At 45.5% G+C, this 15,376-nt stretch overlaps 1 protein-coding gene across 1 annotated transcript in view; it reads right to left on the bottom strand.

Moving 5' to 3' along the window:
* SERPINE3 (serpin family E member 3) overlaps positions 1–5,651 on the bottom strand; it is a 55,307-nt gene extending 49,656 nt beyond the window's left edge. The window contains exon 1 of the mRNA XM_075333935.1: positions 5,570–5,651. The gene's annotated coding sequence lies outside the window, so the exon portion shown is untranslated. The remainder of the gene's footprint in view (positions 1–5,569) is intronic.
* Positions 5,652–15,376: the final 9,725 nt, after the last annotated feature.

Genomic DNA, 15,376 nt, shown 5'->3' with positions numbered 1-15,376 from the left:
TGCACAGATCCAGACCGGGAGTGGGTCTTGAACAATGTAGAAAAGGAAGAGTGATCCAGCAAATATCAAGAGGTCCAGTTGGTATAAAACAATGGATTTATTGATAGAAAAATTAAAAAATAAAAGAATATATATATAGCAGACTTGTAAATGATAACTTGCAAGAAATAGTAAGTTACGGACAACGTGTTTCGGCGGTATAAGCCGCCTTCTTCATGGTCCAAGCCAAAACTGATCTTAAGGTGTGCAGAGGCTCCTAAAAGATCAATTGATTTTATTCAAGCTGTGATCTGAAATCCTCACACAGGTGTTGCAATTGAGTAGAGGACATCAAGAAGAAGGCGGCTTATACTGCCGAAACGCGCTGTCCATATTGCACTATTTCCAGCAACTTATTATTTACATCTCCGCTATATATATTTTTTTATTTCTTAATTTTTCTATCAATAAATCCATTGTTTTATGCCAACCGGACCTCTTGATATTTGCTGGATCACTCTTCCCTTCGCACACACACACACACACACACGCACACACACACACACACACATATATATATATATATTTTATATATATATATATATATATATATATATATATATACGAACAGCATATATAATTTGAGAGAAATTTATTTTTTTATATTTTTATGAATACTACCTAGTATGCCCATCAAATGTATTATATGATAATATACAATATTTAAAATAGTTCAATATCTGTCTATCTAGCCATTATTATTTTTATTTTTAGAGAACCATTGATTCCATGGTGATGTACATGAAAAGGGGTTACATACAAAACACAAATATAAAATACAATGAACAGAGTAATATTGACTGGTACAGAGCGGAGAGGGCCCTGTCAGGCTTACATGTTTTTGCTCTATCTACATATATTACAAAATACAGCACTAATACATGATATAATAATTACAATTATTTCACTATACTCATAAAATAGGTCATTTTATAATTTTTAGTAGAAATACATTATTGTATATAATCCATATAAAATGCACCGCAGCTGCTGCAGAACCACTTTTTGAACAGAAGCTGACTTTCCAACACAACATTTATTAATTGATTAAGTCGAAACCCCTTCATCATCAGCACTGTTTGATGTGGGTCAATTACTGTGTAATATGCTGCAGCTGCTAAAGAACCTCTTCAGGGCTGACGAAGCACTACATGTTATTGATTGAGTTCCGAGTTGAAGGAAATTCATGCTAAAGTAATTCAGAATGCCCCTCTATGAGCAACATATAGTTAGTACATTATACCTGAATGTGATGTTTATATAAAAGTTGCTCACAGATTTGTCAATGGACATTTTTCATTGGGAATCTGGGATGTATAATAATAAATCATCTACTCACAGTGTGTGCTGTCCCGTCACCGTGTGGTCCTCTGGATGTGTCTCTGTGAATTTCCTTCTGCTGGGGACTTTGAAGTGTACATGGATAAATCTAAGTCATGGGACGGCACTGCGAGGCATATCCAGTGGCTGCAGCCTCTACTGACGATGTCTGTACCACTCTGGTGAAATTCCTGTGCACTTGTGGCTTTATATAAAGAGAGGCAGGTCCCCAGCCGGCAAATCCAGGGTAGGTGCAGTGAAGGGGAACACGGGGATGCAGTGTAAGGGCTCTTGTCCACTTGTGTTATAAAAATCCCAGCGATACTCGACCAGAAAAGTGAGTAGAGTGTCCTATGTATGATCTGCATATGATCTGCGTATGTTGTGTGTTTTTTTTCTCACATAGCATCCGTATGTCATACGAGCGTCATGCGAGTGCTATGCAGGGCCTCCATCAGGGCATTACTACTGTGCCTGGTGTACCGGGCCCGGTGAAGAGAGGGGGTAGTTACTTGGGTTTGTTAAGCCCCAGGCAGGACGGGCCGCTTCTCTTCACCGGCCCCCAGTCACAGGCACAGCTGAGGGGCCCGGCCGTGTCGTTTCTTCCACTGCACACATGGCTAAATTGCAGGCGAAGCCCTTCCAGGACATCGCATGCAAATTAGCTATGTGGCCGGAAGCGAGTAGAGCAGGGAGGCGGCGTGTCATCACACAACACTGTGATGAGGTCATCACTCTGCGCCTCATCACAGTGCTGCATACAACGCGGAGGTGGCGAGGACCTGGCATCCGGCGGGGACAGGTAAGCGCTGTAAGCTGAAGACGATCGTCGGGGTGGTGAGGTGGTGGAGAAGCCCGCCCGCTGATCCCAGCCCGAGGGGGGCCCGCTAAGCTCTGCCTGGGGCCGCCCGCAGACCCGCCAACTGCCGGATCGCAGACCCGCCGACCGCAAGCCCGCAGACCCACCAACCACAGGCCCCGCCGACCGCAAGCCCACCGACCACAGACCCGCCGGCCACAAGCCCGCCGACCACAGGCCCCCCCGACTGCAGGCCTGCTGACCCCTGCCTTGCTTCAGCTAGATCGGGGGTGGGAAACCTCCGGCCCGGGGTCTCATGCCTCCCTGCTGTGGTCCTCCTGCCCCTCTCCTGTGGGCCTCCTGCCCCTCTGCTGTGGGCCTCCTGCCCCTCTCCTGTGGGCCTCCTGCCCCTCTCCTGTGGGCCTCCTGCCCCTCTGCTGTGGGCCTCCTGCCCCTCTGCTGTGGGCCTCCTGCCTCCCGATGTTGTGAGCCACCCTCCCCTCAGTCCTGTTCATGTACTCCAGTCCTGTTTGTGCCCCTCTAGTGTTGTCTGTGCCACCGCCAGTACTGTCCGAGCCCTAGCCCCTCCTGTGATTTGTATATGCCCCTAGTCCCTCCTGCTGTGATGTGTGTATATGTCCCCAGCCCCTCCTGTGATGTATAGACATGTCCCCAGACCCCCTGCTGTGATGTGTGTATGTCTACAGCCCCTCCTGTGATGTGTGTATATGTCCCCAGCCCCTCCTGTGACGTATATATATATGCCCCCAGGCCCTCCTGTGATGTGTATATATATATTCCCCCAGTCCCTCCTGTGATGTGTATATATATGCCCCCAGTCCCTTCTGTGATGTACGTGCCTTCAGCATCTCCTACATGATGTATATGATTTACCAATCTGTTGACATATATACCGGGAGGATGACATATTCACCAGGAAGGGTCATAAACCAGGCTGGGAACATATATACCCGCATGTGCCCGGGGGGGTGGGTATACATATTCATATTATTATTAATATATATATATATATATATATATCTATATATATATATAGATATATATATATATATACACGTTTTTCCAAGGCTGGCAGTGAGGGGTGGAGGCGGAGCTGGAGTGGAGCCTGGGCGAAGTCCAAAGGGGGCCCGAAAATTTTGCCAGTATGGGGCCCTGAAATTCCAAGTGGCAGCCCTGGTGCTATGTGAGTGCTATGCAAGCAGCGGTGGACTATCTACCGGAGGAATCTCCAGTAATACCAGGCCTGGCCGCAGTTACCTGCACTGAACTCTGGAGCTGTCACCTGAGCTTCAGAGTTCAGCCTGGTCTGTCCACAGCTGTCATGAACTGAACAGCAATCGCCGGGGAATCAATCACTCGGCGCTCGCTGTTATAATAATAATAATAATATTTATTCATATATATAGCGCTATTAATTCCACAGTGCTTTACAGTCCAGGTTGCACCCGGAGCTCAGGTGAGAGCTCCGGAGTTCAGTGCATGTAACCGCGGCCAGGACTGGTATTACTGGAGATTACTCCGGTAGCCAGTCCGACGCTGTATGCAAGTGTGGTGCCCTGGACAAGCCAGGGGCCACAGGTAACAACACACACACTCCCCCACCCCCAGTAGTTCACTGCAGTCATCCCCAGTGAGACCTGATTTCTTCCTCGGGTTCAGACAGACACACCAGGTGGGCGGAGTCAGGCAGATGGGCATGCCCACCGAGGAGTTTAGCTGGCCTGAGGCAGGAAACAAGCTCAGACAAGTCCAGGCAGAGGAAGAGAGAGGTGGTCTGCAGAGAGGCAGACGCAGACTGGGGCCTAGGTTGGAGCCTAGGGCCCTCGTGTAGCAGTCAGGCAGACGGTAGTGGCCGTCTGCGAGAGCCGGGAAGACAGTCTGGTGGAACCGTAGGTAGCCGGGGCTGGGCAGTGGCCCACCAGTACCGAACCGGGGAGCCAGCTGGAAACCGGAGCGCAGGAGGAGTGTACGGAAGGTGCAGGAAAGGACTTACATTACCAACCTGGGGTCAGGGGAAAAACACCGCAGCCGCCTGTGGGACCCGTCCATCCAGTTGTTTGTTTGACCAGAGACTCCGTGTAAATCATTGGCTGAGTGAGTACCACCGTGCCGTGCGGCACAGCGCTGCCCCCGCGACCCTGCACCTCACCAGGCCCCGTAACCCGCCTGCCATCCATCCCTACCCCATCACCGGGCCCCGGGACAACCAACCCCCTACCCACGGAGGGGAGAACTAACATCCAGACTGCTCCCTGTCATCGCTCCCGGGATCCTCGTCCAGAGCAGCGGTGGTGTCACCAATATCACCACAACCATGGGTGGCGTCACGGACAATAACCAAATCCCCACAATCCAATCCCCACCCTTTTCACTCACGGGCGAGGAGCGCCGCTCGAGTCCCCGGGATCCGGCCCACCGCTCGAGCCACCACCGAGCAGCAGCAGCAGCCGTACCCGAGCATTGGGAGAGCGCTGCGTCCCCTCCTCCGCCCGCGACACAAGTGTGTAGATTGTTAAGGATCCGTGTCACATGCATATGCCACCCGTATTCTGATTTTTCTCTCGCTAACATAGGCTTGCATGGGGGTGCGAGAGCTGAGACTTGGTGCAAATCGCAGCATGCTGCAATTTCACCGAGAGCACAAGACGTGTCGTATAAAATTAAGCTAATGGACAATGCCTCATAGCTTAACACTGCTGCGAGTGCGATCCGATTTTTTATCGGATCGCACTCGCACATGGAAATCTCAAGTGGACAAGAGCCCTAAGACTAAAGTCCCTGTCACACACAGAGATAAATCTGCGGCAGATCTGTGCCAGGTTTGTGTCTTTGTACAAATGGAACAATATGTCCATGATTTCCCTGCAACCACAGATTTGCCAAAGATTTATCTCTGTGTGTGACAGGGCCTTTCGTTCCCACGATCAGGATCAGTTGAGTTTTTTACGCTGCAGAATTTGTACACCCTATTTGTTTTCTTTTACTACATTTTTTTAATTGCTTTTTTTGACTCAGCGTTTTTATCTCATTTTTGATATTGCGTTTTTTGTTTGTTTGTTGTGTTATCCTTTAAATAAAGCAGTTTTGTTTTTGAAACTTCCTGGTATTGGGTGGGAATTACATGTATGTCTGGTGCATTTCCGCTTTGTAAACACACCAAAAACACGTGTGACTTTTACCTGCAGATTTTCCGCATCTAATTAAAGTCAATGGGGGAGATCCGCACAGAAAACTGGGCATTTCTGCTTGGAAAAATGCACCACAGGTGAGCTTACACAAAGTAGAAAAGAAGTACAGCAAACATGAGATTTCTATTAAAGGGGTGGTCAACTACTCTGCAGTAGTGACCACATCCCTGTAAAACTGTTAGGAAAGGCTTTATCTAAATACCTTAATTAGCCAATTCTGCCTCTGAGTGGTGCTATTGCGGTCCGCTCATCCCCATGAAGTGACCCCCGGGGCTCCGTGACCTCTGGGATCCGGTGATGTCACAATAGCTTCCAGTTGACCCCAGATCACAGAGGCGGCCCCAGTCTTTCTGAGTGACTGGACAGAGGGCGGCATTTCACTGCTCATCACAGCCCAGCATCACAGCTCAGCATGTTGCGCGCACTCTCCTACACTGCAGAGCGCCACAAGCAGGGAGATGTTGGGCTGTGATGAATGGAGAAGCTCCGCCCACAGCCAGGTCACTCAGGAAAGGGGGCGGTGATGTCAGATCAACTGGAAGTTGACATGACATCACCGAATCCTAGAGGTCATGGAGCCCGGGGGTCACTACTTGGGGATGAGTGGACTACGATAGTGCTGCTCACAGGCAGAATTGGCTGGTCAAGGTATTTAGAAAAAGCCTTTACTTTCTTGGGTTTCAAAATCTATATATCCGCACTGACACCTAAAGGTATGTATAGAATCAGCCTGATAGTGCCAGTATAGCACTGGCATTAGGTTATATGTGAAAATCCTGGTGATAGGTTCCCTTTAAATTGGTGTGGCAAAACAGAGCTGCAGAGGTAAACATCTCGATTTACTGTAACAATTTCTATACATTTTTTTTATATTTCTCACATTTTCTCTGGCCGAAAAGGACCACGTGTATATTGTGTTTTTATTTTAAATATTGACGATCCTCCCCTTTCAATCAAATCTGAAACATAATTTAGGGAAACAAAAAGTGCTAATCTGTGAAGTTGCTATACAGGTTTAATTTATTTAAGGCTGCTTTCACACTTGCGTTGTGCGGCATCCGTTGCAATCCGCCGCCTTGAGGAATTACGGTAACCGTTGCAGGAATCCGTTTATTCCTGATAGGCTTCTATTAAGGGCAGATTGCAACAGATGGTCTTGCATTGCATCCGCCCCACGGTGCATCAGTTGTTTTGACGGCGACCATCAGTGGCCGTCGGGCGGAAGGAACGCTGAATGTAGCTTTTTTTTTGTTGCTGTAAAAAACCGCACTCCGCAGGATTCCGTCGGGATCCGTTAAGGCTAGTTTCACTCTTGCATTGTGCGGCATCCGTCGCATTGCGTTGTGTGACGGATGTAACGGATGAGTTAAATATATTGGCACAACTGATGTGATGGATGCTGCAATACAACGGAATCCGTTGTAGCTTGTTTTTCAACAATTACTCAACTCAGCATGCGCAGTTGTGTAAAAATGGATGCATCACAGGAATCCGTCAAATGACGTCACATTGCGTTTTTTTGACGCTCAGGGAAGCGCAGAAAAATGTTACATGCTGCGTTTTTTCCGCCCGGTGGATGCAACGCAGCGTCGCCCGGCGTATGAAATGCAGGATCATCAGTCGCAATGCATCGTCCATACAAGTCTATGGGAAGCAGCGGAATCCGTTAATGGATTCTGCTGTTTTCCAAAACGGCGGATTGCGACTGAAGGAAAAAAACGCAAGTGTGAGACTAGCCTAAGAGACATAATGAATGTCTATGGTGCTGGATTCCGTTGCCATGTGTTTGGCGACGGATTCCAGTGCAGGATTCCGTCACGTTCTACTGAGCATGCTCAGCATGTCCAGCAGCACGTTCTAACTCGTTTAAAAGCACTCCTGGTCTCTCTTTCTGTCTGTCGGTCTGTCTCTCCCTCTCTCCCCCTCTCTCATACTCACCGATCACCGTCGCGGCGCTGCACAGCTGTCACACTGTTCTGACGGCTTCTCCTCTTTTGAAAATGCCGGCCGCTCATTATTCCATCTAGTATTCACTGCTTCCCCCGCCCACCGGCTCCTATGATTGGTTGCAGTCAGACACGCCCCTACGGTGAGTGACAGCTGTCTCACTGTAACAAATCACTGCCACCGGTGGGCGTGTCTATATCGTGCAGTACAGTAAATAAGAAATTAAAAAAACATGACGTGCAGTGCTCCCCAATTTTGAAACCAGCCAAGATAAAGCCACACGGCTGAAGGCTGATATTCTCAGGATGGGGGGCCCCATGTTATGGGGAGTTCCCCAGCCTAAAAATATCAGCCAGCAGCCACCCGGAATTGACGCATCCATTACATGCGACAGTCCCGGGACTCTACCTGGTTCATCCCGAATTGCCCTGGTGTGGTGGCAATTGAGGTAATAAGGAGTTAATGGTAGCACATAGCTCCCACTAAGTCCTAGGTTAATCATGGCAGGCGTCTCCCCGAGATACCTTCCATGATAAACCTGTAAGTTAAAAAATAAACACACCTGAAAAAAATACTTTATTTGGAATAAAAGACAAAAAAATCCCCATCTTTCACCACTTTATTAAACCCCCAAATACCCCTCCAGGTCCAACGTAATCCACAGAGGTCCCACGATGCTTTCAGCTCTGCTACATAAAGCTGACAGGAGCGGCAGTAGAACATCCCCGCTCCTGTGAGCTCCACGCAGAAACTGAAGGGAGTCGCGCTGTCAGCGGGGACATCACTGAGGTAATGCCTGTGTGTGCGGTGATGGGTGGGTAGTGCCGGTGTGTATACGGTGATGATGAGTGCAGTAGTGCCTGCGTGTGAGTGGTGATTATGAGTGCGGTAGTGCCTGCGTGTGAGCGGTGATGATGAATGCGGTAGTGCATGCGTATGTGCAGTGATTATGGGGGCTCGCTCTCTCTCTCTCCAAGAACGCAACACGTTATTTCACAGGAATCCGTTCCCTTTATTATCACACAATTTACAACGCATCCATCACATGCGTCACACAACGCATTGTGACGGATGCCATTCAACGCAAGTGTGAAACTAGCCTTACTCACTTATCTAGCACCATTAACCCCTTAAGGACAGAGACACTTTGTACGTTAATGACCGAGCCTCATTTTCCAATTCTGACCAGTGCCACTTTATAAGGTAATAACTCTGGAACTCTTCAACGAATCCCAGTGATTCTGAGATCGTTTTTTCTTGACACATTGTACTTCATGATAATGGTAAATTTTGTTCCTTAGGATTTTAGGTTATTTATGAAAATATAAAAAATTTGGCAAAAATAAATAAAAAATCACAATTTTCATATTTTGAAATGCTATGCCCTTAAACTAGACAGTTATACCACACAAAATAGTTAACAAATAACATTTCCCACATGTCTACTTTATATCAGCACCATTTTTTAAATATGACTTTTTCATTAGAAAGTTAGAAGGGTTGAAAGTTCATCAGCAATTTCTCATTTTCCAAACAAAATTTACAAAACCAAATTTTTTAGGGACCACATCACCTTTGAAGTGACTTTGAGGTACTTATGTGACATAAAATACCCAAAAGTGACACCATTTTAAACATTGCATCCCTCAAAGTGCTCAAAACCAGTTTAAAGAAGTCTATTAATCCTTCAGATGGAAAGGAGGAAAAATTGCTTTAGCCCCAAATTTTCCATTGTTAGAAAAGTAACAGGAAAAATGCACCAAATTCTTGTGCAATATCTCCTAAGTACACTGATACCTCATATGTGGTGGAAATCTACTCTTTGGGTGCATGGCAGAGTTTGGAAGTGAAGTGCCATTTCCCTTTTGGAGTGCAAAAGTGGCTGGAATAGATAGTGTACGTCATGCCGCATTTGCACAGCCCCTAAGGTGCCTAAACATTGCAAACAGCCCACAAGTGACCCCCTTTTGAAAATAGTAAACTCAAGGAATTTATCTAAATGTGTGCTGAGCACTTTGAACGTACAAGCGCTTCACAGTTTTATCACGTTGAGACATGAAAATGAGAAAATACATTTTCGCACAAAAATTTTGCTTTAGCCCCAAATTTTGCATTTTTACAGGGGTAACAGAAGAAAATGGACCATTTGTTGTGCAATTTCTCCTGCGTACGCAAATACCCCACATGTGATGGAAAACTACTGTTTCTGCGCAAGGCAGAGCTCAGAAGGGAAGGAGTGCCATTTGACTTTTGGAGTGCAAAAGCAGCCGGAACAGATAGCAGACTCCATGTCGTGTTTGCAAGACCCCTGATGTGCTAAAACATTGCAAACAACCCACAAGGGACCACCTTTTGGAAACTAGCACCTTCAAGGGAATTTATTTAGATGTTTGGTGAGCACTTTAAATCTACAGGCACTTCCCAGAATTTCATAATGTTGAGCCATGAAAATGTGAAAATACATTTTTCCCACACAAACGTTGCTTTAGCCTCACATTTTGTATTTTCACAAGCGTTAGAGGGGAAAATAGACCATACAATTTGTTGTGCAATTTCTCCTGCGTTCCCCCAAACCCCATAAGTGATGGAAATCTACTCTTTGTGAGCACGACAAGCTCGGAAGGGAAGGAGCGCCATTTGACTTTTGGAAAGCAAAAGTGGCTGGAATAGATAGTGAATGCCATGCCACTTTTGTAGAGCAGCTGATGTGCCTAAAAAGTGGAAACCCCTCACAAGTAACTCCATTTTGTAAACTAAATCCCTTGAGGGACTTACCTAGAGGTGTGGTGAGCATCTAGAGCTCAGAAAAGAAGGAGCGCTATTTAATTTTAGAAATGCAAAATTGTGCATCTATCGTGGTCTAAAAATAAATAAATAGATAAAATATTTGGCGTAGGGTCCCCCCATATTATGATACCCAGCACAGATAAAGCCTGCAGCTAGAGGCTGCAGCCCCTAGCCATATGCTTATCTTGGCTATATATCAAAATAAAAAGAACTGCATGCTGCTTTTTTTTTATCAATTAAGGCAAAGCTGCGAACCTCGGGAGCAACTGAGCAGTGATCAGCAATGACATCACTCAGGTAAGTTGTGGGCACAGCTGGGGGCTCCCACAGCCCTCCACCTGTGATTGCAGATAACGTGACCTCGTGTGGATTACGTCGGACCTGCAGGGGTGTTTTTAGGGCTAATAAAGTGGACAAAGAGGGTGCTTTTTTGTCTTTTATTTCAAATAAAGTATTTTTTTGGCCTGTGCTGGGAATCTGGTATCTAATGGACGTGACAATCATGGGCAGCTGCTCTTTTTAGGCTTTGGGGCCCAATAACTGGGGGTCTCCCCACCTGAGAATACCGGCCTCCAGTTGTTGAGCTTTAACATGGCTGCGTATCAAAATTGGATGGACCACATGCTGTTTTTTTATTTATTTAAATAATTTTAAAAAGCTGCATGTGGGTTCCTCTTATTTTGATACAAAGCCAAGATAAGGGCATGGCTGGGGGCTGCAGCCTGTAGCCATATACTTTATCATGGCTGGGTATCAAGGTATGGGGAATCCTATGCTATTTTTTTTTATTTATTTTTATTGTACGATAGAGACCTGCAGACAGGGACTATGATTAAAAGCATCAGAAATGCTGTCACTGTCACTCTGCGTGGGGGCGCATCTGACTGCAAACTATCACAAACGCCGAGGGGCGGGGAAGGCAGTGCATTTATAATGAAGGTAATGAGTGGCCCAAAAAGTGAATGAGCGGCCACGGGAGCAGTTACAGCTGCGCCGGATTCTCCTTAAGGATAGCATGCTTGCTTTATTATTTTGTTTTTTATTTTCATTTTTTTTTTTGTATTACCTGAGTGCCGGATCTGGATCAATAACTGGAATTCCCTGAGTATTCTGGGACTGGCACTCGGGTACCTGTGAATCCTCGTGGGTCTGGACTTTTACAGTCCGGGTCCGACTATCACTATCCATGACCTACATAGCACGTCATAATACGGAACCAACTCCTACTCATGATGTGCTATATATCTCTTTGATCGTTAAGGGGTTAATTCCACAGCACTTTACAGACACCATCACTGTCCCCATTGGGGATCACAATCTAAATTTCCTATGAGTCTGTGAAGTGTTGGTGGAAATCTGAGCACCCGAATTAAACTTATGCAAAAACAGGGAGAAAATCCAAACTACTTGCAACATCAATACAAGAACCCAGCACTTCAAAGCATCAGTGCTAACCACTGAGCCACCATCATGCTGCGTAGTTTCACACCCAGAAATGAACAAGCCGCAACAGTGGGCAGTATGCTTGTGAGGTGTACGATATCTAATAAAAACAACACTTAAAACCGGTATTCAAAAAATAAAAGGAGACATTTTATATTAAAGGGAACATGTCAGAAAGTTTTCAGACCCCAAAGTACCATCATCACAGTAAAGTACTTGTGTTGATTAGTTTCATACCTTTATATGACAAGCCTCTGTCTCCATTTTCTTGTAATATATCAGCAAATTCTTATGCAAATGAACTCACAAGTTCAGGGGTTTGATCTGCATTTACGGCTCTCTGGCATCTCCGACCTCCTTATTCTCTCCAGGTCTGCCTCCAGCCAGTGATTGCAGGTCACTGTCCTCCACCCTTTCAGACCCTTCCAAATTTAAGCTTCAATAGGGCACTAGAAGGAGAAATGAAGATAAATTTGTCTTTGACTGATACAGGAATGGTTTGGGTAATTGGCAACCGTGAGAACAAGTCCAGATTTGTAAATGTTCTCTGTTCTGACAACCTCAGTCTTGTCCTGCTGGATTTTATTACCGGCCAAATATTTTCTATTTTGGGATGAAAATAAATAAGATTTGTCCAAGTGAGACATATACAATTGTTTTTGCTCATTAAGCTGTACAAGAACGTATGGTATTTGCTGGAGTCCACATTCCTCTGTGCATCTCCGATATGCGGCTATCGGCGGCTCTATTCACTCTATAATGATGCAGATTCCTGATAAATACTTTGTTAGAGGCAAGTTCACATCAGACAGACAGAAAACTAAATATTTGAGCACTAAGCAAATAATTATCTATAAAAGGATCTTTGTACGGTCATTAGAAAACAAGTATTTGCATTACATTCCAATATATGCTTGCTTGTAATTTTGGTTGTTACCCTATTACTCAATACACAAGTGGGAAGATTTTTTTTTTTAGCTGGCGACACCCTGGAAATTCTAGATGGCCACATAGTGGTGGCATTAAAGGGAATCAGTCAGCAGGTTTTTGCTACCTTATCTGAGAGTAGTATGATATAGACAAAGATATCCTGATTCCAACGATGTATGACTAAAGGGGGCTTTACACGCTGCGACATCGCTAATGTGGAGTCGTTGGGGTCACGGAATTGGTGACGCACATCCGGCCGCATTAGAAATGTTGCTGCGTGTGACACCGATGAGTGATTTTGCATCGTTGCAAAAACGTGCAAAATCGCTCATCGGTGACATGGGGGTCCATTCTCGATTATCGTTACTGCAGCAGTAACGATGTAGTTCGTCGCTCCTGCGGCAGCACACATCGCTATGTGTGACGCCGCAGGAACGAGGAGACTCTCCTACCTGCCTCCCGGCCGCGATGCGGAAGGAAGGAGGTGGGCGGGATGTTACGTCCCGCTCAGCTCCGCCCCTCCGCTGCTATTGGGCGGTCGCTCAGTGACGTCGCTGTGACGCCGCACGGACCGCCTCCTTAGACGTCGCCGGGCAGGTAAGTATGTGTGACGGGTCTGCGCGATGTTGTGCGGCACGGGCAGCGATTTGCCCGTGTCGCGCAACAGATGGGGGCGGGTACCCACACTAGCGATATCGGGACCGATATCGCAGTGTGTAAACTAGCCTTTAGATTACTGGGTGTAGTGTTTTTGAGACAATCAGAGTTTCCAGATTTAGCCATGTATCAGAGCTAAGAAGCTGCCCCCGTCCACACCAGGCTCTGTTTGTACATTTCAATAGACAGTAAGGTGCTCATCACAAGAGGGGCAGAATCGGAAAACATGACAGGAGGCAGCTAGTTGTATCAATGATAATGTCTTCGTGATAAAACTAAATAATAGCAATGGAGCTTGACATGACACAGCCTTGAATTCTGTGTTTTACCCCCTACAGCATGCTGTCCTCAAAGTATATAGCAAAAACCTGCTGACAGATTCCCTTTAATGGTTAATTTTAAAAGGGTAACATGAAATTAATATATACATTGGGTGAAATAAGTATTGAAATGTCACCAATTTTATAAGTAAATGTGCTTCTAAAAGTGCTATTGACATGAATTTCTCACCAGATGTCAGTAACAATCCATCTAATCCAGACAGGCATAACAAAAATCAAACCATATCTGTTCATACATTTAGTGATGTGTAATAATAAGAAATGACACAGGGAAAAAGTATTGCACACATAAAGAAAGAGAGGTGCTAAAAGACATGGAAAGTCATGACACCAGCTGAAATCTATCAGTAATTAAAAAGGAATCCAGCCACTTATTGGAAAATTTCAGCTGATTCAACTGATGGCCTGTAAAAAGATGTCTCATTACCATGGTGCTACACAATAAACATCTCATGATGGGTAAAACCATTGAGCTATATTAAGACCTTGGCAATCTTATTGTTGCAAAACATGTACTTTGTTCCCTGCATGACATTGACTAATTATAAGCATAAAGAGTCATACAGGGGAAAAAGGAACACCCCCTGGTCTCAGCCCTGACTTCGGCAGCTTCTCTGTAGTATAGAGCAAAGCTGAGTGTGATAACAAACACTTCTAGATCATCTATTATGACAGTTAGTGTGAGAGGAGGAGGATAAAGCAGAACTGAGTATGACTGTAAACACTTCCAAATCTCCTCTCATGACATCAGTATGGAGAGAGTGACAGAGCTGTGAGAGCAGTACTCCAGTTGCAGACTGCTAACAGCAGGGCAAGATAGTTTATTACCCCTGCATAATTTTTTTCTGCTTATGATTGGTTAATGTCATACAGGGGAAAAATTATATGCACTCAGAGAAGAATGTCTTGTAATGCCCAGTCAGGCTTATCATAAATTATTAACTAAACAAATAACTGCAACGGAGATGTATTTGGAAACTTGCTAAAATAAATGGGATTTTTTTTTCTGCTCTGCAACCACTATTACATTTTGTGTTCAGTTCATCATGAAAACTGTAATTAAAAGTCCCCTTTGAGGCTGACTTAGACAGCTCTGTGCTTAGTATTCTGTAAGCATAGCATTCAATTACCACATGTACTTCAGGAATTTGCTATAACAACCACTTTCATTAGTGCTATATTCATGTACTGCTGGTGGTTCTGTTGCAGTAGTCATATACTAATGGTAGTTGTGGTGCTGTATTCATGTACTGATAAAAGTTCTGGTGCTGTGTGTATGTACTGATGGTGGCTCGGGTGGTATATTAATGTTCTGATAATGGCTCTGGTGCTATTTGCAGATACTGATATTGGTTCTGGTGCTGCATTCATGTACTAATAGTGGTTCTGATCCTGTATTTCTTCATAGGAGATAGTGATATTTTATATATATATATATATATATATACACTGCAATACTGTGGTATTTCAGTATATAGTATAAGCAATCAGATGATCTCAGGTTCAAGTTCCCAAAGAGGAATAGCATAGAAACAAAATAAAAAAAAAATGACAAAAAACATGACAGACTTCCGGATCCGGTCCTGGCTGAGGTGGTGGTGTAGAAGAGAAGCTCCTGCTACCCCCCAGAGAAAACGTCAGATAGAAGCCCCCCCGAACGAGTGACCACGGTGAAAGTGAGGAAGCAGGGAACCGGAAGAGAGCGGCAATGGAACGGTACCTGCTGCGCAGTGCTGGAGGTGGAGAGGGAACCTGGAGGAGCGGCGACGCTGCGGGCCGGAGTGGAATGGAGGAAAACAGCATGGTGCCGGAGAGCATGATGGAGGAGGAGCCAGAAACACAGGCAGGAGATGCAGCTAAGCGGTGCCGGAGACAGAGAGAGGAGAGGAGGTAGTGAGTGGGGA

The sequence above is a fragment of the Anomaloglossus baeobatrachus genome, chromosome 2, assembly GCF_048569485.1.
Source record: "Anomaloglossus baeobatrachus isolate aAnoBae1 chromosome 2, aAnoBae1.hap1, whole genome shotgun sequence".
Classification (NCBI taxonomy): Eukaryota; Metazoa; Chordata; class Amphibia; order Anura; family Aromobatidae; genus Anomaloglossus; species Anomaloglossus baeobatrachus.
Note: the sequence above shows the minus strand (reverse complement) of the source record. Positions and strands in the feature narration are given on the sequence as shown.